This window comes from Oryctolagus cuniculus, chromosome 9, assembly GCF_051225735.1.
Source record: "Oryctolagus cuniculus isolate XC-2025 breed Fujian yellow rabbit chromosome 9, ASM5122573v1, whole genome shotgun sequence".
Lineage (NCBI taxonomy): Eukaryota > Metazoa > Chordata > Mammalia > Lagomorpha > Leporidae > Oryctolagus > Oryctolagus cuniculus.
The window spans coordinates 101,484,414-101,506,287 of record NC_142875.1 but is presented as its reverse complement, the minus strand read 5'-3'; the positions used below and the strand labels follow the sequence as shown (position 1 = coordinate 101,506,287).

At 45.0% G+C, this 21,874-nt stretch overlaps 1 pseudogene across 1 annotated transcript in view; it reads left to right on the top strand.

The window, feature by feature from the left end:
- The window catches only part of LOC149124686 (Krueppel-like factor 4), a 46,430-nt pseudogene that overhangs the window by 2,079 nt on the left and 22,477 nt on the right, over positions 1-21,874 (top strand). The gene's annotated exons all lie outside the window — the stretch shown is intronic.

Here is a 21,874-nt window from a genome sequence, read left to right as displayed (position 1 = left end):
GTTTATATATACTGTATTTTAATCATTGTTTTAGAGATGCTTTCTGCTTCTATAGAAATGACATGCTGTGAAACAGTATATCGTATGACACTGACAGCAGCCTCATACACCTTGTACTTGCCTTGTGTCATAGTTGAATCAAGGGGCCAGGTTGGGTACTGTACCATCCAGCTACACTCTGATGTGAAAACAGTGACAAAATTACCTCTGGTGTACTTCCTTGAACACATCTCTGTTCTTAAATGAAGTGTGACACTCTATAAAAATTTCTTTCTTTCTTTTTAAAAGTCTGTTTCCAAAGTGTCTTATCCCTACTTGAGAGCGATAGGAACACTGGGAAGAGCACCCATGAGTCAATAGACAAACTTGCATTTGAATTCTTTCTTCTAATACTTGCTGTGTGGCACCGGGCGAAATGCTTCCCAGCTCTGAGCCTGTGTTTAATCGTCCACTTGCTTGGTTCCTGGAAAGCTCTTTTCACAGTCTGTGACTGTTCCCTGTATGTTTATTTTGGAATAACCTGGTGTGTAAGAACTGGCCACCAAAGGCAGGTGTTGTGAGACCAAAGAAAGAGGACAGATCCAAGATGACATGGGCTTTCATTTACTGGGGGGACTCATGGACGGAAGTGTGGTCTTGGGCAACCACAAGACAATGGATCCTTGCAGTCTTGGTCAGTGTTAATGGGTTTGCATGTTAAGCTGGACAGAGACAGTCCCGGGCTCACCTAGGTGCTCCTGGACTTTCTCAAGAAATAGCAACAAACCAGGCATCAGATAAAGCCCTTTCTCAGGGCTTGGGATGACCTCTAGGGACACCTAAAGAGCAAGATGGTGATTATGTCCAAAGTGGCTGAAGTAATGTCAAGCAGAATCCCTACAGTGCTGCGTCCTTACAATCATTACCATGTTTTGAACATAGGCGTGCTCACAGTAGGAAATGAAAACGTTACAGAGGGTTCTATCAGGGAAAACAGAGTCTGCTCCCACCCCTGATGCCCCGCCCATCCACTTTCATTTCCTGGGGAAAAACACTGTTGACTTTTTGTGTGCCTTATCAGATATATTCTGCTTATATAGAATGATGTATAAGTACATTCTTATACAAATACACACATGTATTTAACTCAAGTCATAGTATAGAATAACGTTATTCCTAATATAACTTTTCCTCTGTTAACTATGTTTTGAATTTTCTATTTTTATCCTCATTAAAACTGCCTTTTTTTAAAAAAAAAAAAAAGATTTATTTATTTATTTGAAAGTCAGAGTTACAGAGATTAGAGGCAGAGAGAGAGAATGATCTTCCATTTGTTGGTTCACTTCCCAGACGGCCACAACTGGAGCTGCGCCAATCTGAAGCCAGGAGCCAGGAGCTTCTTCCGGATCTCCCACAAGGGTGCAGGAACCCAAGGGCCGGGGCCATCTTCTACTGCTTTCCCAGGCCTTAGCAGAGAGCTGGATCAGAAGTGGAGCAGCCAGGACTCGAACCGGCACCCATATGGGATGCTAACATTGCAGGTGGTGGCTTTATCCACTATGACACATGCCAGCCCCCATTTTTCATTTCTATATAAGATTTCATTGGATCAAATATTCCAGAGTTTCAAAAGAGTATGACAACCATTTATTTAGGAGCCCAGCTCCCATTTTACAGATGAGGTAATGGGATTCTAGTAGTGACTGCTGTATGACAGTTTGTGACAAAGCCAAGACAGAGGCCAAGCAGCCTGATTCCAAGGAGACAGTCTGACCCTGAATCTCTTCAGGCATACCATTATGGACATGCAAATGAGCTGGGTGTGAGTCAGGCAATGAGGGCATACAAACAAAAATGGATGGGAAATGGGAAACAGAATATTCTAGTGCATATCACTGCAACATCCACACCCGTGTTCCACCTTCCCTCTTATTGCCCTCTTACTGTCCACTTCCTTGGAGTCCAAGGGCATCAGGAATCGACTGCTTTCTAACTGTCCAGGGCGCTCAGGAGTTGACGCCTTTAATTTCTCCATCAGGCTTACCTAGTAGGGTCACAGTTCTCCTTACTGCCCCAGTCCCCTCTGCTCTGTAAATCACCATCTACATGGGAACTTTCTGTGCCATCACCCAGGATAGGTGACACAGCAAAGCCAGCAGCAGACACCGGAAGAGCTCCCTGTATGGCCTCTTGGCACAGGGGCTCAGATGACATTTCTTTTTTTTTTTTTTTTTTTTTTTTTTACAGGCAGAGTGGACAGTGAGAGAGAGAGACAGAGAGAAAGGTCTTCCTTTGCCCTTTGCCGTTGGTTCACCCTCCAATGGCCGCCGCGGCCGGCGTGCTGCGGCCGGCGCACCGCGCTGATCCGATGGCAGGAGCCAGGAGCCAGGTGCTTTTCCTGGTCTCCCATGGGGTGCAGGGCCCAAGCACCTGGGCCATCCTCCACTGCACTCCCTGGCCACAGCAGAGAGCTGGCCTGGAAGAGGGGCAACCGGGACAGAATCCGGCGCCCCGACCGGGACTAGAACCCGGTGTGCCGGCGCCACAAGGTGGAGGATTAGCCTAGTGAGCCGCGGCGCCGGCCAGATGACATTTCTTATAAGACATGTGTGACCTGGAAGATAGGGAAGCAGAGGTGACCAGGCCTAGGTCACAAACTTTTACCCCAAAAAATCTGGGCTAGAATCTGAGCCTGTTTCCCCTGACCCTGCCCTGTAGGCATAGCTCACTTTGACTCAGGCTTGTAAAACACATCAAAGGGGCTGCCACTGTGGTGCAGAGGGTAAACCCGTCACCTGCAATGCCGCCATCCTATATGGGTGCCAGTTGAGTCCTGGCTGCTCCACTTCCAATACAGCTTCCTCCTAATGTGCCTGTGAAAGCAGTGGAGGATGGCCCAAGCGCTTGGGCCCCTATACCCACATGGGAGACCTGAAAGAAGCTTCTGGCTCCTGGCTTTGGCCTGGCCCAGCCCTCGTCATTTTGGTCATTTGGGTAGTGAACTGGTCAATAAAATTTCTCTCTCTGTCTCTCTCTCTGTAACTCTGACTTTCAAATGAATAAATAAATCTTAAAAAAAATCCAAACCAAGTGCTTGGGCCCTGCACCCCATGGGAGACCAGGAAAAGCACCTGGCTCCTGGCTCCTGCCATCGGATCAGCGCGGTGCGCCGGCCGCAGCGCGCCGGCCTTGGCGGCCATTGGAGGGTGAACCAACGGCAAAGGGCAAAGGAAGACCTTTCTCTCTGTCTCTCTCTCTCACTGTCCACTCTGCCTGTCAAAAATAAATAAATAAATAAATAAATAAATAAATAAATAAATAAATAAATAAATAAATCCAAAGACTGAAAACCCACATCTTAGCTGAGAGGTGTGTCGGGAGGCACATATGCAGTCTGCTTTCTCTTCTCCCATGTGCCATTACAATTAGAAGTGGGGCAGTGGGGAGGGGTGTTTGTTCTGGCAGATGCTTACATCCCATTTCTGACAGAGTACCTGAGTTCAAGTCCCTGGCTCCTGATAACAGCTTTCTGTAAAGTGCATCCTGGGAGGCAGCAGGAGATGGCTCAAACAATTGGGTCCCTGCCACTCACATGAGAGACATGGATCAAGTTCCCAACTCCTGGCTTTGGCCTGGCCTGCCCTGGCCATTGCAGGGCATTTGGTGAGTGAACCAGTGGATGGGCATTATTCCTCTGCCCTGTTCTCTGTCTCTGTCTCAAATAAGCTGCAATGTTGCTGGGGAAAAAAAAATGAAAGGGGAACTGACGCAGCAGAAGATGGCCTTTGGTACAGGCTGTCCACCCCAATCCTCCATGCCACCCCCACCCCCACCACCAGGGGCTGTAGCAAAATCATGCCATCCCCGGAATCAGGAGATCCTGCATGTCAATGGCCATGCCCATCAAAGGGATTGATGCTTGTTCCTTCTCCACCTTGTACTTCTTAGAAAAGTACAAAAATGAGGCCAAAGTGCTCATCTTAGGCCCATTTGATCCCCCTGGCCAAACCCTTTGATCTTTATCTCAACCTTCATGTTCCACAAACAGCAGGTCCTAGGCCTCCTTTTGTACTGTGTACTGACCGCCACAGCTCGAAGTCCATCTCCTGAGAGTCCCTTCTGGAATAACTGTTTCCGGGATGTCCATGTGCACCTTCAGGAAGCTGACTGTCCTCTGTCACTGGGTGCCAGATTAGTTTTGCTGGACCTAGGGAGAGCTATGTCACAGACCCTGATGACCATCATCCTAGACTAGTCTGGTCTCAGACCCATGAAGAGCTACTTGTCAGGGGTCAGAGGAAGCAAGACCAAGGAGGAATTGACCAGAGAGCATGGAGATGAGGCTTCACTAGGACCAAAGAGAAAGGAGTGCAAGAGAAAGCCTTGTTAGGCAGTGATTTCATTCTGGATGTGCGATTGGGCAGGGGTGGGTTGCCTGAGCTGCAGAGAGAGTCCCTGGCCATGGGAGAGGCACCAGTCCCAAGGCAGGGGCATGTTGAGCAGCAGAGGCAGCCAGTATGGGTGCAGTTGCCTGGCAGTCAGCACATAGCCTGCATTGTCTCACTCGTGCTGGGCTGCAGCTGTGAGTTGAGCTGTTTGAGGATGCTCTGCCCAAATTTAAAGGGCCTGGCAGCAATCCTGCCAGTGACTTTCAACTCAAGGCAGAGTTCTGGCATGCCTGAGGTCAGACAGTTCAGCAGGGACCATAGAATGAATTCCATAAACTGGGGCCAAGGCCTTCTGTAGCAAGTGCCTGCCTATATCCCCAAAGGCCACTGAGGGCTTCACAGATAACTCAGGAGGGGCAAGACTCTCTGAGGAAGAAGCACCACAGGGTGCTGCCTCCTCCCTTAGATTCCTGGTATGTGGCTCCTAGGAAGCCCATTCCAGTGCAGTACCTCAGAGATGTCACATACATAGGTGGAGTCACTGGGTGTCAGAGGAATCATACAGAGTAAGAGGGCCTGAGAGAGTCCATGTCCCACATAAAATGCACAGTGGGCACTTAGAAACTTCCCCTATGTGACTCCATTTTCAAGTTTTTTTTTTCTGATGAAGTAGGAAATGAAGATTTTTATGTGAAATCTTCCCATTTTTTTATGTTAGCCTAAAAAATGTATACATATTTAAAGGTTAGCGTCTTCTCATGAACTTGTCAGTTTGTAATACAGTCTAAAGCCCTGAAGCCCCAGGCACTGGGATGAATCCCTCCCAATAATGCTTCCTTGTGTTCTGGCAGTTAGGCCCCTGCTGCCTATAGTCCTGCACAAGTTTGTCATTAACTGAGGAACTGGCTCTGAGACAGGAAGCCATTACAAGCTCAGGATTACAAACACAAAGCTCAGGGGGCCCAGAGAAAACTTAGTCCAAGTCTACATAGTACAGGTGAGCCAGTTCAAGCCAGGACAAGGGACTTACCCAAGACCCTCTAGCTGGTTAGTAATAGAGCTGGGTGAGAATGCAAGCCTCCTAATTGCAAGGCAGGTCCCTTGTCACGATTGTCACACAACTATCACCATGTCTCTGCCATGCTGTCTCATGACTGTATTCATCAGCTGGGCTGCGGCCAGGGACACCTCAGCCTGGTTATCCATCTGCCTCTCCATGGCCACAAGCACCAGTTGATGGCGGTGAATCTGGCAATGCCTACAACCAGGGAAATCAGTCTGGGCATGCAGGGGCCTCCTGCTTGAGATGACCTGGGCTGGCCCTCCTGGTTACAGGATGAGGGATCAAGATGCACTTTTGTCCTAGGCCTGTGTTGCCTACTGAGTTTTTAGAGGACACTTTCACTAGGGACAGTATTTGGGGATGGGAGGTGAAAACAGCAACCTCAGGTGCAATCTGTGACTCTGAGGACTGAGGCTGTTGTGGGAGAGGTGGAGTCTAAATTCCTATTCCATGTCCTTGCCTCCTACCTAGATAAGCATTCTAAGTACAGGCACATATATGGTGCATGAAGTGGTAACATTTATTTATAAACATTTATTTATAAAAGGTGAGGAAGTAAACACACACATTACAACATACACACATGTGGGCATGGTTCAGGAGTGGACCAGGAAGGGAAAGGGAGGGAAGTAGAGAGATATTGAGTGCCTCAGCACTCTGTCTCATCCTCTTCTGCAGAGAGGAGATAAAGGAAATGAGAGAGAGAGAGAGAGAGAGAGAGAGAGAGAGAGAGAGACCCTTCCCAGTTGCTGGCCTCTTTTTATGAAGTTGGAAGGACAGTGGTTACATGGCACCTACCTCAGGTCCCAGGTGAAGGAAGATACATCCTGGAAAAGGGGTTGTTTGCTGACAGCTAGGTAGATGGAAGGGGGAGGTGTGTCTTTCAACCTGTGGCCTGAATCTAGCTAGCTACCTTATCTCACAGCAAGGCCACAGAGGCACAGCAGTGGGCAGGAGCTGGTGCTAAGACCCTTAGTGACATCTCTCTGAGGTGTGAGTTGGGTCTATATGTCACTCACAGAGCATCATTAACATGAACCAAATTCTTCTGTGGGACAGTAAAGAAGGACCAAGACCCGTGTGGCTCAAGAGAGAGCCCCTGGAGCATGACTTCCATGGCCTAGGACAGTCTTCCACAAAGACAAAGCCAGGGAGGTGGAAGGCAGATGGGAGGAGAGTCCTTCGCCAGAGATCTGAAACAGTAGGTAAATGAGAGTCCCAGGTGCTCCAACTTTGTCTCTGGCCCTGCCCCCCACTTGGCAATCTCAAAATTGTTTTAGAACAGGATGGCACGGTGGTCTTCATTCTTACTCTCTCCCTGCCGCAGGCCTTGTTTCCTCTTGTCATTTCTGAGCTGAAGAGACACAAGGCCACCCCCTAAATGCTCAGGAGGCTTCTTAGGTTCCCTTTTCCCACTTTTCAGGGTCCCCAGTCAGTCCAAAACACCTACTTGCCGCTCCTCCGCACGCGGAGGAGCCGCACCGGACCAGACGCTTGTTGTTCCCTTTTTTACAAGTCCTTTCTATAGTAAAGTAAGAATAAGTAAACAGCAAACTCCCAAAGCAAGAATGAGTAGAGAGAAATGAGAAAGAACGAAGTAACGAACTTCCCCGTGAACTCTCCAACGCACTCTCCAACCAACCCACACCACCATGCCATCTCTCTCCTCCTATATAGTCCTCTCCACCAATCCGTGCTCTGCTACCCACACGCCAAGCGCGCCGCTCTCCTCCAATCAGGAGCGGCTCTTGCAGCTTGTCAAGTTGGTGAGAGGCAGCTGGGTAGAAGCTGTACGCTCCTCTCCCAGCGCCACATTGTGGGAGAGCAGATGCATAGAATAAGTCTTAATTCCAGTAACAGTATAGTCCGAGTTGCTCCCCACACCTACTGAACAGAGACACTTGTGGGAGATGTAAATCGCAGGGAGCCGGGAGTGCCAGAATGGCATTAAGATAAAGATGCTGAGAGCCAATGTCAAAAGAACCCTCTCTGTGTCTGCTTCAGAGCAGAGACAGATTTGGGTAAGAGCATGAGGTCCAGCCAGGTAGGAAGAAACTGATTTAAAACAACTGATTCCTGAGCAAGTGTTTTGTTCCAAGAATACAGACATCTGTAGTCTGCGGGTAGGGTCCACACTGGGAGAGTGGAACTGGGGTAACATCTCTGCTCTGACCCTTCTGGAATGGAGTGTGTGGGGAGGGCCAGGCCTACGTGGGAGGTTGTGTGGGGGAGTGGTTGGTGACAGAGGTCACTCCATACTCTTCAATACCATTTCACACCTTTTCCCCGGGATGGGTTGGACACTTTCTTTTGCTGCAACATCTTTCAGACCTCAAACCCGATGTCATTCTCTGCTTTCTCCCAAATCTTCTCTTCTAGTCCCAAGCATGTCACCTCTTCCCTCCCCAATACCCTCCCTTCACACCCCTAGGTACACCGTACACCCCGCCTCCTCCTCTTCATATACATTTGCTTCCCTTTCTCCCTCCACAACTACCCCCTCTCTACTACCCCACCCCCTCAGGTCTCCTGCCGGGGACGTTCTTGTCCAGGGCGGCGGGGAATTTGTGCCGAAAGAGGCTTCTTTGTCCTAGTTGGCGCCGGCTGCGAGCTTTCCCGCGGGCTGCCCGGGCGACTGAGGTGCCCGAGCCTTGCTGCTGGTGCCTGACCCGGGCTGCGCTGTGAGCTGTCCGCGGTGCTGAACGCGGGCGGCATCGGACACGATTGGAGCTGTCCGTGGCTCCGAGGCCAGCGACAGAGCCGGCGGAGGGCGGGCTTGCTGCCGCTGCTGTTGCTCTCCCAGGCTAGGGCTCTCCGCGCTCAGCTCGTCCGGTCGCTGCTCCTGCTTGTCAGTTCGCTGACGCTGCGGGTGGGTGAGACTCTGCTGGTTCTGCACGATAGCCGTGAGCTCCTCGAGGCAAAGCAAGACCCGCACAGGGTTCTCCAGCAGGTTCTCCCTGCCGCCTGCAGCCGCCTGCGCCCTGCCTGCCTTCGTCTGCCTGGTCGGGCGGCGGGCAGCGCCGGGTTACTGGGGAGCCTCCTACCCGCCTCAGGCGCCGCGTTGGCGCCACAGAGACTCACACCCGCCGTGAAGGCGAGAACAGGGCGCTGGGGCCTCCCCGTCCTGGCTGCGGGTGGTGGCTCCGCTTCCTGCCGGCAGAGAGAGGGGGCCACAGCCAGGGCACTGTGGCCGAGGCCCTGGCGGAGCAGGGCGTGCGGGCTGACACCGCTAAGTGGGACTGGAGGGGAGGGAGAGCGGCCAAAGGAAGCAGTGGCGCTGGGAAAGGGGAGAAGAAATGCTCAGGAGAGAGGAGAGGGAGAGGCTGGGAGGAAGAAGGAAGATGGAGACTGACAGGGAGAGGAGAGGCAGGCTCTCGGGTCCTGAGTTCTGTTTCCTATGCCCGCACTCCCAAGGGCTGAGGGTCTCTCTCTCTCCCCCTCCCCCTCTCCCTCTCCCTCTCCCTCTCCCTCTCCCTCTCTCTCTCTCTTTTATTTACCCTAGAATCTTTTATTTAATGAATGCAAGCGTCATACATTTCATCATTACAACTTTAGGAACATGGTGATTCGTCCCATCGTGCCCACCGCCCCACCCACACTCCCATCCCCTTCCTCCTCCCTCTCTTATTCTCTTACTTTTGACTAAAATCGATTTTTTTTAAAGATTTATGTATTTATTTGAAAGTCAGAGTTACACACAGAGAGAGAGGAGAGGCAGAGAGAGAGAGAGAGAGGTCTTCCGTCCGATGGTTCATTCCCCAATTGGCTGCAACGGCCGGAGCTGCACCGATCCAAAACCAGGAGCCAGGAGCTTCTTCCGGGTCTCCCACGCGGGTGCAGGGGTCCAAGGACTTGGACCATCTTCTACTGCTTTCCCAGGCCTTAGCAGAGTGTTGCCCAGCCACTTAATGCTCTGTCTCTGATAAAGTGGGGGCTACAGGCTGTACCCTCCATTCCTAGCTCCAGGTCTTACACTACAGCCACTGGCTTAATGCCTGCCCACTGTTGCCACCAGTGCTGCATTCAGGCATCCCATCTCAGTGGGCTGTTATGTGCTCATGTGCAGGCTCCTCTGGTTGTAGTCCTGATTTAAAATGGTATCCACCCATTCTTGGTTGGGTGGTGGGTTTTGTTTTATAGAAATTGGTTTGAATCGGTCGACTCTCTCCACTTCCACTTGGACCTCAGGTGTCCGCCAGCAGCCACCAGTTCCCTGGGTTCATGACCCACGGATTGCTGCCATCCATACTACTCCCTCCCTCTTGTCTCAAAAATGCTGCCAGCTCTGGCTGTCCAAGACTTCGGTTTTCTGAGCTCTTTGGGTTCAGGCAAACACTCACCAAGCTGGTTCAAGCTGATTCTCCTCCACCCATGGGGCTTCCTGGCAGGTTTTCTTTCTCAATCTCTGTAGAGTGTATATTTCCTGTGCTTCTTCTCGCTGTTTCTCCCTAGCCCTGAGAAGCCTGCAGCTCCCTAATTCACCATCTTTACCCCCTCCACATTTTCTTTATCCATTCATCTGATGAAGAACACCTTAGTTGATTCCAAATTTTGGCTATTGTGAACAGTGCTGTTGTAAACATGGTGGTGCAGGCATCTCTTATACAATGTGTTCAAGTCTTTTGGGTGTAGACCCAGTAGTAGGATTACTGGATCATATGGCAAAGCTATTTCTAGTTTTCAAAGAAATCTCCACACTGTTTTCTATAGTGGCTGCAATGATATACATTCCCACCAACAGTGTGTAAGTGTTCCCCTTTCAACCACATCTTCTCCGGCATTTGTTACTCTGTGCATTTTTGATTTTAGCCATTCTGACAGGGATGAGGTGATATCTCAATGTGGTTTTGACTTGAATGTTCTTGATAGCTAGTGATGCTGAGCATTTTTTCATGTTTGTTGGCCATTTGTGTTTCTTCTCTTGAGAACTGTCTATCGAAGTCCTTTGTCCAGTTCTTGACTGGATTGGCTGTTTTTTGTTGTTTAGTTTTTTTGAAGTTGCTGATATATTTGAGATATTAGTCCTTTGTTAGATACATGGTTTACAATTTTTTTCTCCATTCTGTTAGTGTCTCTTTACTCTATTGAGCATTTCCTTTGCTGTGCAAAGCTTCTGAATTTGATATATTCCCGTTTGTTCAGTTTGCTTTTGTTGCCTATGCTTTGTGGGTCTTGTCCAAGAAGTCAGTCCCTACACCAAAGTCTTAGAATGTTTCCCCCATGTTTTCATCCAGCAACTTCATAGCCTCTGGCCTTAAATTTAGGTTTTGATCCATCTTGAGTTGATTTTTGTATATGGTGAGAGGTATGGATCTAATTTAATTATTCTGCGTATATGCAACCAGTTTGCAAGCACCATTTGTTGAAGAGACTATCCTTACTCCACTCTGTGGTCTTAGCACTTTTGTCAAAAATCAGTTGGCTGTATGTATGTGGGTTAATTTCTGGGCTCTCTATTCTGTTCCTTTGATCTATATATCAGTTTTATGCCAGTACCAAGCTATTTGTTTACTGTAGCTTTTTAGTATGCTTTGAAGTAAGGTATTGTGATACTTCCAACTGGATTTTTCCTGTTCAGGATTGCTTTGGATAGTCTGGGTCTTTTGTGATTTTTTGTGAATTTTAGGATTGCTTTTCTAATTCTATAAGGAATGCCATTGGTATTTTGATAGGGATTGTATAGAATCTGTAGATTGCTTTAGGTAGTGTAGGCATTTTTGTTGATATTGATTTTTCTGATCCATGAATGAGGATCATCTTTCTATTTTTTATGTTCATGATGATTTCTTTCATCAGTGTTTGATAATTTTAATTGTAGAGACCTTTCACTTCTTTGGTTAAATTTATTCCCAATATTTGATTTTTAAATGGCTACTGTGAATGGGATTTCTTTTTTGATTTTTCTTTGAGTTCATCATTAGCATAGAAAAAAGCTACTGTTTTTTATATATTTATTTTGTAACCTGCAACTTTACTAAATTGGTTTATCAATTCTGACAGCTTTTTGGTGGAGTGTGTAGGTTTTTCCATATACAACATCATGTTGTCAGCAAACATGGATAATTTGACTTCCTCTTTTCTAATTTTGATGCCCTTTATTTATTTCTCTTCCCTAATTGCTCTTCCTAAAACTTCCAGTACTATATTGAATAAGAATGGTGAAAGTGGATATCCTTGTCTTGTTCTAGATCTGCGGGGAAATGCTCTCAGTTTTTCCCTGTTCAGTATGATATTTGCTATTGGTTTGTGATATATAGCCTTTATAATTTTCGGGAATATTCCTTCTCTACCTACTTTGTGGAAGATTTTTATTGTGAAGGGGTGTTGAATTTATCAAATGCTTTCTCTACATCTATTGAGATGACCATATGGTTTTTGTTCTTCATTCTATTGATATGACTTATGACATTTGTTGATTTGCAAATGTTGAATCACATTTGCATTTCTGGGATAAATCCCACTTGATCATGATGTATGATCTTTTTGATATGGTTTTGTATTCTATTTGCTAGTATTTTATTGAGAATTTTTGCATCTAAGTTCATTATAGGTCTGTAGTTATCTTTTTGTGTCGTGTCTTAATTTGTTTTATTTTATTTTTATTTTTGACAGGCAGAGTTAGACAGAGAGAGAGAGAGAGAGAGAGGTCTTCCTTTTTCCATTGGTTCACCCAAGTGGCCGCTACGGCTGGTGCTCTGTGGCCAGCACACTGTGCCAATCCGAAGCCAGGAGCCATATGCTTCCTCCTGGTCTCCCATGCGGGTGCAGGGCCCAAGGACCTGGGCCATCCTCCACTGCACTCCTGGGCCACAGCAGAGAGCTGGACTGGAAGAGGAGCAACCGGGACAGAACCGGTGCCCCAACTGGGACTAGAACCCGGGGTGCCAGCGCCACAGGTGAGGGATTAACCTAGTGAGCCACAGCGCCGGCCTAATTTGGTTTTGATATCAAAGTGATGCTGGCCTCATAAAAAGAGTTTGACATAGTTCCATCCTACTCAATATTTTGGAATAGTTTGAAGAGTATTGGAGTTACTTCATCTTTGAATGTTTTGTAGAATTCAGTAGTAAAGCCATCAGGTTCCAGACTTTTCCTTGATGGAAGACTTTTGATTACTGCTACAATCTTGTTGCTTGTTATTGGTCTGTCTAGGTTGTCTAATCTTACTGATTTAATCTTAGTTATCTGAATCCAGGAATTTATCCATTTCTTTGAAGCTCTCCAGTTTTTTAGATGGTTCTTCTTAGTAGTTTATGATCCTTTGTATTTCAGTGGTGATGGTTGTAATATCTCCTTTTTCATCTCTAATTTTATTTCTTTGAGTTTTTTCCTTTGTTAGTCTGGTTAGAGGTTTATCTATTTTGTTCATCTTCTCAAAAAACCTACTTTTTGTTTTGTTGATCTTTTGTATTTTTTTCAGTTTCAATTTCATTTGTTTCTTCTCTGAGCCTTATTATTTCTTACCTCCTGCTGATTTTGGGTTTGGTTTGTTCTTGCTTTTCTATGTCTTCAAGATGCATCATTAGATCTTGAAGACATTTCCCTTTTTTAATGTAAGCACTTAATGCTATAAATGTCCCTCTTAATAATGCTACTGCTGTATCCCACAAGTTTTGATATGTTTTGATATGCCGTGTTGTCCTTTTCATTTATCTCAAGAAATTTTTCGATTTCCTTTTTAATTTCTTCAATGACCCCATTGATCATTCAGTAGCATATTGTTTAATTTACAAGTATTTTATGAGTATTCTATTGTTCTTCTTCTTGTTGATTTCTAGTTTTATTCCTTTATGTTTTGAGAAGATACATGGTACAATTTCAATCTTTTTAAATTTGCTGAGACTTGATTTGTGGGCCAGTATGTGGTCTATCCTAGAAAATATTCCATGTGTTGATGAGAAGATCTCTGTGGCATAATAGATAAAGCCACTGCCTGTTGCTCCAGTCCTGACTACTCCACTTCTGATCTGAGTCTCTGTTAATGTATCTAGGAAAACAGTGGAAGATTGCTCAAGTACTTGGGCCTCTGCACCCATGTATGAGACCCACAGGAAGCTCCTAGCTCCTGGCTTTGGATCAATCTAGCTCCTACTGCAATTTAGGGAATGAATTAGTGGATGGAAGATCTCATTCTCTTTCTCTCTGTAATTCTGCTTTTCAAATAAATAAATTAATTAAAAAAGAAGAATTTGTGTTTTGTAGCTGCTGGGTGAAGTGTCTTGTAAATGTCTGTTAGGTCCATTTTCTGTATAGTATGTTTCAACTCTGATGTATCTTTTATTGATTTTTTATCTGAATGATCTATCTATTGATGGCAGTGGGGTGTTGAAGTCACCCAGTATTATTGCATTGGAGTCTCTCACTCCCTTAAGGTCTAATAATATTTTCTGTATCTGGGTGATCTTGTGTTGGATGCATAAATATCTATGATTGTTATGTGTGTATTCTGGCTGAATTGAACCTCTTATCAAAATATAATGTCCTTCTTTGTTTTTACAGTTTTTGATTGAAGTTTATTTTATCTGATACCAGGATAGCTATCCCTACTTGCTTTTGGTTTCCATTTACCTGGTATGTCTTTTTTCATTTTCAACCCTTCACTTTCTTTTCTTTTTTAAAAACTTATTTATTTACTTGAAAGTCAGAGTTACAGAGAGAGAGAGAAAGAGAGAGAGAGATTTTATATCTGCTGGTTCATGCCCCAAATGACCTCAATGGCCCAAACTGGGCTGATCCAAAGCCAGCAGCCAGGAGCTTCTTCCAGGTCTCCCACGTGGGTGCAGGGGCCCAAAGACTTGGGCCATCTTCCAGTGCTTTCTTGGGTGCATTGGCGGGGAGATAGATGAAAAGTGGGGCAGCCGAGACTTGAACTGTCGCCCGTAAGGGATGCTGGTGCTGCAGGCAGTGGCTTTATGCACTATGCTACAGCATCAGCCTCTCAACCTTTCACCTTCAATGTGTATCTTTGTGAAGTGAGTTCCTTATAGGCAGCATATAGTGGGATTTTTAAAATCCATTTAGCCAACCAAAGTCTTTTGGTTGGTGAATTTAATCCTATTACATTCAAGGTTAATACTGATAGGTAAGAACTAAGACTTGTAATTTTGTTGATTGGATAATGATTCTATGTGTTCTTCAGTGAATTTGATGGTGTCATGTGTTTTCAAGTTTACTTTTAATGTAGGGGTGCCCTTCAGAATTTCTTGTAAGGCTGGTCTGATGGTGATGAATTATCTGTTTTTGCTTATCTGGAAAATACTTTATTTCTCCTTCACTTTTAAAGGGTAGCTTTGCTGGATTTAATATTTTTGGCTGGAAGGTTTTTTTTTTTTAAGACTTTGAATATATCATCCCAATGTCTTCTGGCCTGTTGGGTTTCTGCTGAGAAGTCTGATGTTAATCTAATTGGTTTTCCTTTATACGTAACTTGACATTGTTCTCTCACTGTCTTTAGGTTTTTCTCTTTGTCTTTAACTTTTGACAATTTGATTAAGATCTTCTAATTTATCTAACAGGTGCAGTGATAGCAAAATTGAAGTCTGAATACCCTTTGCTGTTCCAGATATTCCCAACAGGATTTATACCAGTTCAGCATCATTGAACAATCTAAGAAATTAGTCATTTGATTAGAAAAGTACAATTTTGAGCAGTATTAGCAACTGTGATGGTAGGATTTTATAGGATCTTTGTTCTGTATTCCAAAGGTTAATGGAAATCAAAAGCCTAAGGGCTAATAGAACAGTATGTACGTTTATTTAATTTAGCAATGATAATACTCTTGGATTGTTGAAAGCTACAATACATATATCAAAACTTGAGAACATGGTAATTTTTGACAGTAGTAACCAGTGGAATATAAAATTTTAATTAACATGAAGGAATTTCATAAAGTTAATGGACATGGAATTAAAAGATAAGCTTGTTTTGGCATGTTCAGGTGGGGAGATTTCACCATTGGCAAAATGATTTTTCTTTTCCAACTCCCATCAGTGTCTGCTCCACTTGTTTGTTCTATGAGTTTTTGGGTAACGATTGTATGGAAAGATAGAATTTGATGTAGGTATCAGATGGGGAAAGCAAAGTGTTTGCAAGTAAGCAATAGGAGAGCCTCGTCCTTCATTGTCCACGTGGACAAGTGTATCCCAGTACAGTAGAAGCAACCTCTTCTTTAAATCATCTTACAACCACTAGAGGGCACCAATTCAACAAATTGGACTGAGTGCAAGCAAGCATTCCACTAAGAAAGTAGAACATGCCCCTTATCTCAAATTAAATAATGAAGTTATCATTACAACTGATCATTTAAAATATTTATTTGAAGGGCCAAGTGACAGAGAGACAGAGAGAGAGAAAGGGAGAAAGGGGGCTACAAAAGGTTAATGGAAAAGGCATATTATAGAAAAACTATGCATGGATTTTTAGATTTTTGCACCCAAGTAAACTAATGCTATTACATGTCTGATTGGGATCTTGCTTGAAATTCTAAGATAGATAAGACATCAATTTAAAAAAAGTCTTAATCAGAACAACATGAATTTTGGTAAAACTGAAGCAAAAACTAATAAATTTATGGTGAAACTTGCATGGAAAACTGGTGAAATCATGATGCTTTATGAAAAGCTCATGAGTGTAATGCACCAAAGAAATCAGTTTACAAATAGATAATTCACTTTAAGCTGAGACAAAACGGTGTTGAAGCTGAAGCTCACAGTGGCACACTAGTCACATTGATTTTTAAGGAAAAAGTTAATTTCATTCATGTTCTAATTGAAATGGACCAATGATTAATAACAGAAAGAATAGCCAACACCATGGAAATAACTGGTTCCATTTAAACAACCCAGAATGAAGAACTGAAGTGGAGAAAACTTTTTGCTCAATGGCTGCAAAAGCTGTTGTGCTCAGATCAACTGCATGCTTGAGCAGAGATTAAAATGGAAAATTTAAATGAATGGGATCAAGAACCTGCCACATTTCTTTGAAAAGTAGCAGGAGCTGAGACCTGGTTTTACCAACATGATCCTGAAGAAAAAGCACAGTCAAAGCACAGGCTACCAAGATGTGGAAGAGATCTAATCAAAGCAAAAATGGAGTAGTTAAGAGCAAAGGTCTTGTGGCGCAGTGGGTTAATGCCCTGGCCTGAAGCGCCAGCATCCCATATGGACGCTGGTTCTAGTCCCGGCTGCTCCTCTTCCAGTCCAACTCTCTGCTGTGGCCTGGGAAAGCAGTGGAGGATGGCCCAAGTCCTTGGGCCCCTACACCCATGTGGGAGATCTGGAGGAAGCTCCTGGATCCTGTCTTCGGATCAGTGCAGCTCCATCCATTGTGGCCATCTAGGGAGTAACCATTGGATGGAGGATCTCTCTCTCTCCCTCTCTCTCTCTCTCTCTGTCTCTCTCTCTCTCTCTCTGTGTAACTGACTTTCAAATAAATAAATAAATCTTTAAAAAAAGGAGCAAAGGTCATGGCAGCAGACTTTTTGGATGGCTCAAGTCATTCCGTTTGTTGATTTTCTGGAGGACCGAGGAAAGATCATTTCTGCTTGTTGTGATGGTGTTTTGAGAAAGTTATCCAAAGCTTTATTGGAAAAAGGCCCTGAAAAGCTTCACTACAGGGTCCTTCTCCACCATACCAATAATCCTATTTATTTCTCACACCAAATGATGACGATTTTATGAGTTTCAATGAGAAATCACAGTACTGATTTGGCTCCTCCTCATTTCTTTCTGTTTTCTAATCTTAAATTCTTTAAACATTTTTCTTCATTTAATAATGTACAAAAAGACTGCCTTGGCAGAGTTAAATTCTCAGAACCCTCTGTTCCCTAGGTGGATGATATGGCTGATAGTCTGGCTTCCAAGAGTGTCTTGAACTTGATGGAGCTTATGTTGAGAAATAACATTTATTTTTATATTTTAATTCCATCTTTTCATGAACTTTTTTTAAAAAAGATTTATTTTATTTATTTGAAAGACAGAGTTACAGAGAGAGGTAGAGACAGAGAGAAAGGTGTTCCATCGCTGGTTCACTCCCCAGATGGCCTCAATGGCTGGAGCTGCGCCAATCCAAAGCCAGGAGCCAGGCACTTCTTCTGGGTCTCCCATGCAGGTGCAGGAGCCCAAGGACTTGGGCCATCTTCTACTGCTATCCCAGGCCATAGCAGAGAGCTGGATGGGAAGAGGAGCAGCCGGGGCTAGAACCAGCGCCCATATGGGATGCCGGCGCTACAGGCCAGGGCATTAACCCACTGTGCCACAGTGCTGGCCCCCTCATGAACTTTTTGAGATCTCTCAAACACAAACATGTACACATACACACTCATAGGAAGAAGTGATCAAAACATACCTAACAAGTGAAGGTAGAATTTCAGCACAGGCTCATGAAAATAATATTCCACATCAGTCCTCCACTGTCAAATCAGATCACATAATGAGCTACATATTGTACTTTCAAATATAACTAATTTAAAGAAATACCCAAGAAAGCTAATAGAAGACAATGAACAAGATTTATGCAAAATCACATGAGAAGAATGATAGTGGTGCCGTCAGTGGGTGTGCTAACAATGGTGAAGCTGGTGATTTTGATATTAATGTTGTTAACAACAGTATTTTTCTATAATTCAAAGGAAGGAAGTATGTAAAGAAAGGGAAGGATAAACTGTGTGAAATTGTTCTGAGATATTCGATGAGAAAAGAGACTCAGACTTGAATGGAAATAAATAGATCAATAATGATCATGACAAAGAGAGAAAAAAAAGATCCTATCATTATTCCAGAAGAATAAGTTATTTCTTTTCCCCCTTAAGAACAACATGGTGGAGTTTTCAACCATCAAATATTAAATAATAGCAACAATAATAATCACAGTGCCCTCCCAAGTGTAAATATAATCACCACCCAGATCTTAGCTTGTTCTTTAATTTTTGAATTGTCAGATTGAATGTGAAGACTGACACTATCAATATGTTGGTCTTGCCTAGAACCTTGCAAAAGCCAATGTGTTTGTCACTACAATTATCCCAGTAGTTTATGTACTGCTTCTTGTTATATTCCTACTGTGCTCCAATGGAGAAGACAGGCAAAGTCTTGAGAACTTAAATCATGATAACTGTTTGGTGGATAACACAATACAAACTGTATGAAAAACTCATTGCTCAGGCAGGCCTCCATGCCAGGATGCAAAATCACCTGCCTGGGGAAAAAAAAGGAAAAATTTCAACAAGGTCAAGCTGGGTATATGTTGGACCATTAGAAATAAAAATTAAAGGCCTACATAGAGTCCTGTACCCTTCCAAGCAGGCCACAACTACAGAGGATGTATGCACTCCAACTTAGACGGTTTCTGCGTCTTAATTCTTGCATTTGCTCTGTTCACATCAGTTCTGCAATATCTGAATCTGTCAAGGGAAATGCTGATAAGGGCTGGACAGGGAGCTAGTTAGTGAACAAAGGAGCAAGGGGGCTGCTAGCTGTCTCCTTGCCAAAGGCCTGCACCACGAAAACATCAACCCCAACTGTGCCAAGTTGTTACAACCACTTTCCCTTGATGCACCTGAGACTCCTCCATCGTGCCGAAGATGCTGTGATGAACACGTGTGTGCTGATTTTCACGTGGAGGTGCCACAAACTCTTTCCAGAGATAACTCTGTGCACCACATCCTGCCCAAGCTCCATCCCCTTTGTGTATTCAGTTAGGGCACCACTCCTTACCTGATGAAAGGGATGAATAAACTGGGGTGGGGGAAATTCTCCCTCACGAAGTTGCCCACACTCCTGAGTGTGTACTATCTATATAATCTCTTTAAATAAACCCTGCTCCCATTCTTGCACTCTAGCTATGTCTCTGCTTTGAATTTTTCTCTCATGCTAAGGACTTGGAATAACTCCATCTGGGAAACTTCCAAACCCCGTCACGACACTATTGTAGCTGCAAAAGAGAAGATTTGAAGAAATGTCCTAAATTAGTCAGAGAAGTCCCCTGTGATCACCTTTACTAATGTGATCCCCTTTGATGTTTCGCTGTGTTGCTCACATTGATTTATTAATGAATCCAACAATTGAGCACTAAACATCCCTTATCTGCCTGGCAATGTTCTAGGCACTGGGGACACAGCAATGAATACAGCAGAATTGATGCCCCCATGCTGCTTTTATTCAGATGGAAGCAAATAAAAAAAATAAGCAACTAAATAATCATTCAGTTCATGGGGAAGTGCCTTGAAGAAAAATAAAGCAAGGTCTGGAATTAAAATGAGTAATATTCACTTTGTATAAGAGCAGAGGCATGAAGACCACAATTAGAACACTTAAATAGCAGACAAAAGCATTTGTTAAATTAAAACAGTGACAGCAGTGAAGGTGTTAGTTGTGTATATACTTTCTTTCTTTAAAGATTTATTTATTTATTTATTTTGACAGGCAGAGTGGACAGTGAGAGAGAGAGACAGAAAGGTCTTCCTTTTTGCCGTTGGTTCACCCCACAATGGCTGCCACGGCTGGCGCGCTGCGGCCGGCGCACTGTGCTGATCCGATGGCAGGAGCCAGGGGCTTATTCTGATCTCCCATGGGGTGCAGGGCCCAAGCACTTGGGCCATCCTCCACTGCACTCCCTGGCCACAGCAGAGAGCTGGCCTGGAAGAGGGGCAACCGGGACAGAATCTGGTGCCCCGACCGGGACTAGAACCCGGTGTGCCGGCGCCGCAAGGCAGAGGATTAGCCTATTGAACTGCGGCGCCAGCCTTAAAGATTTATTTATTTGACAGACAGTTACAGAGAGAGAGAGAGAGAGAGAGAGAGAGAGAGGTCTTCCATCTGCTGGTTCACTCTCCAAATGGCTGCAACGGCTGGAGTTGAGCTGCTCTGAAGCCAGGAGCCAGAAGCTTCTTCCGGGTCTCCCACACGAGTGCAGGGGCCCAAGGACTTGGGCCATCTTCTACTGCTTTCGCAGACCACAGCAGAGAGCTGGATTGGAAGTGGAGCAGCCGGAACTCCAACTGGTGCCCATATGGGATGCCGGCTCTGCAGGCTGGGGTTTTAACCTGCTGCTCCACAGTGCCGGCCCCATAGTTGTATATATACTTTTAAAGAAGAATCAAGGGGTTTTCTGATGAGTTAAATGTAGCATTTAAGAGGCTGGTGCTGTGGCACAGTGGGTTAAAACCCTGGCCTGAAGTGCTGGCATCCTATTTGGGCACCGATTCTATTCCTGGCTGCTCCTCTTCCGATCCAGCTTTCTGCTATGGCCTGGGAAAGCAGTAGAAGATGGCCCAAGTCCTTGGGCCCTTGCATTCACGTGGGAGGCCTGGAAGAAGCTCCTGGCTCCTGGCTTCAGATCGGCGCAGCTCTGGCCATTGAGGCCATCTTGGGAGTGAACCAGTGGGTGGAAGACCTTTGTCTGTCTTACCTCTCTCTGTAACTCTTTCAAATAAAAAAAATCTAAAAAAATATAGCATTTAAGATAAACCAAAATGACTCAGGAATTTTTGGCCTAAGTTATTGTGGTGAAACTACCATAATGGAGATACCAAAAATCGGAGAATAAGCTGATATAGAAAGAATTTTAAGTTTTGAACATTTTAATTTCAAGATGCCCATTTGATATGGACGTAGAGAGGTTAAGCAGTTGATGTTAAAGCCCCTTTCCCCTTAAGTCCTTTGATATTTACTTTACCAAGCCCCCACAACTCTTCCTTAGCTTGTATTTCCTCTGTAGAGATGAACTGATTAAATGATGTAAGGGCAAGAGGCTCTAAATTAAGACTTGAATTGCCCCTCTGGTAGCCTGCTAATATCTCAGTGCTAGCCTCTATTCTGAGATCTTTGTGGGAACTCACAAGACCCAATCAAAAAAACTAATTCCCAGTCTACACCTAGACCAAAAAAGGCTGGAGCCCACCTTTGCTATTCCAAAGGAAACGCGTTGGCCCCTATCACTGACCTTAGCTGAAGATTGGGATCTTCGGCCGGCGCTGCAGCTCACTAGGCTGCCTGCGGCACCGGCACACCAGGTTCTAGTCCTGGTCGGGGCGTGGGATTCTGTCCCGGCTGCCCCTCTTCCAGTCCAGCTCTCTACTGTGGCCCAGGAGTGCAGTGGAGGATGGCCCAAGTGCTTGGGCCCTGCACCGGCATGGGAGACCAGGAGAAGCACCTGGCTCCTGGCTTTGGATCAGTGCGGTGCACCGGCTGCAGCGCGCTGGCCGCAGCGGCCATTGTAGGGTGAACCAACGGCAAAGGAAGACCTTTCTCTCTGTCTCTCTCTCTCACTGTCCACTCTGCCTGTCAAAAAAAAAAAAAAAAAAAAAAAAAAAAAAAAAAAAAAAAAAAAGATTGGGATCTTCAACAGACAAGGAAATGGTAGGGCAATCTTAAAGCAGTGGCTATCTGCTGAGTTACTTCAGAGCATATTCACCTAGGAGAGACCCCAAGAGCCCAAAACATGGGAT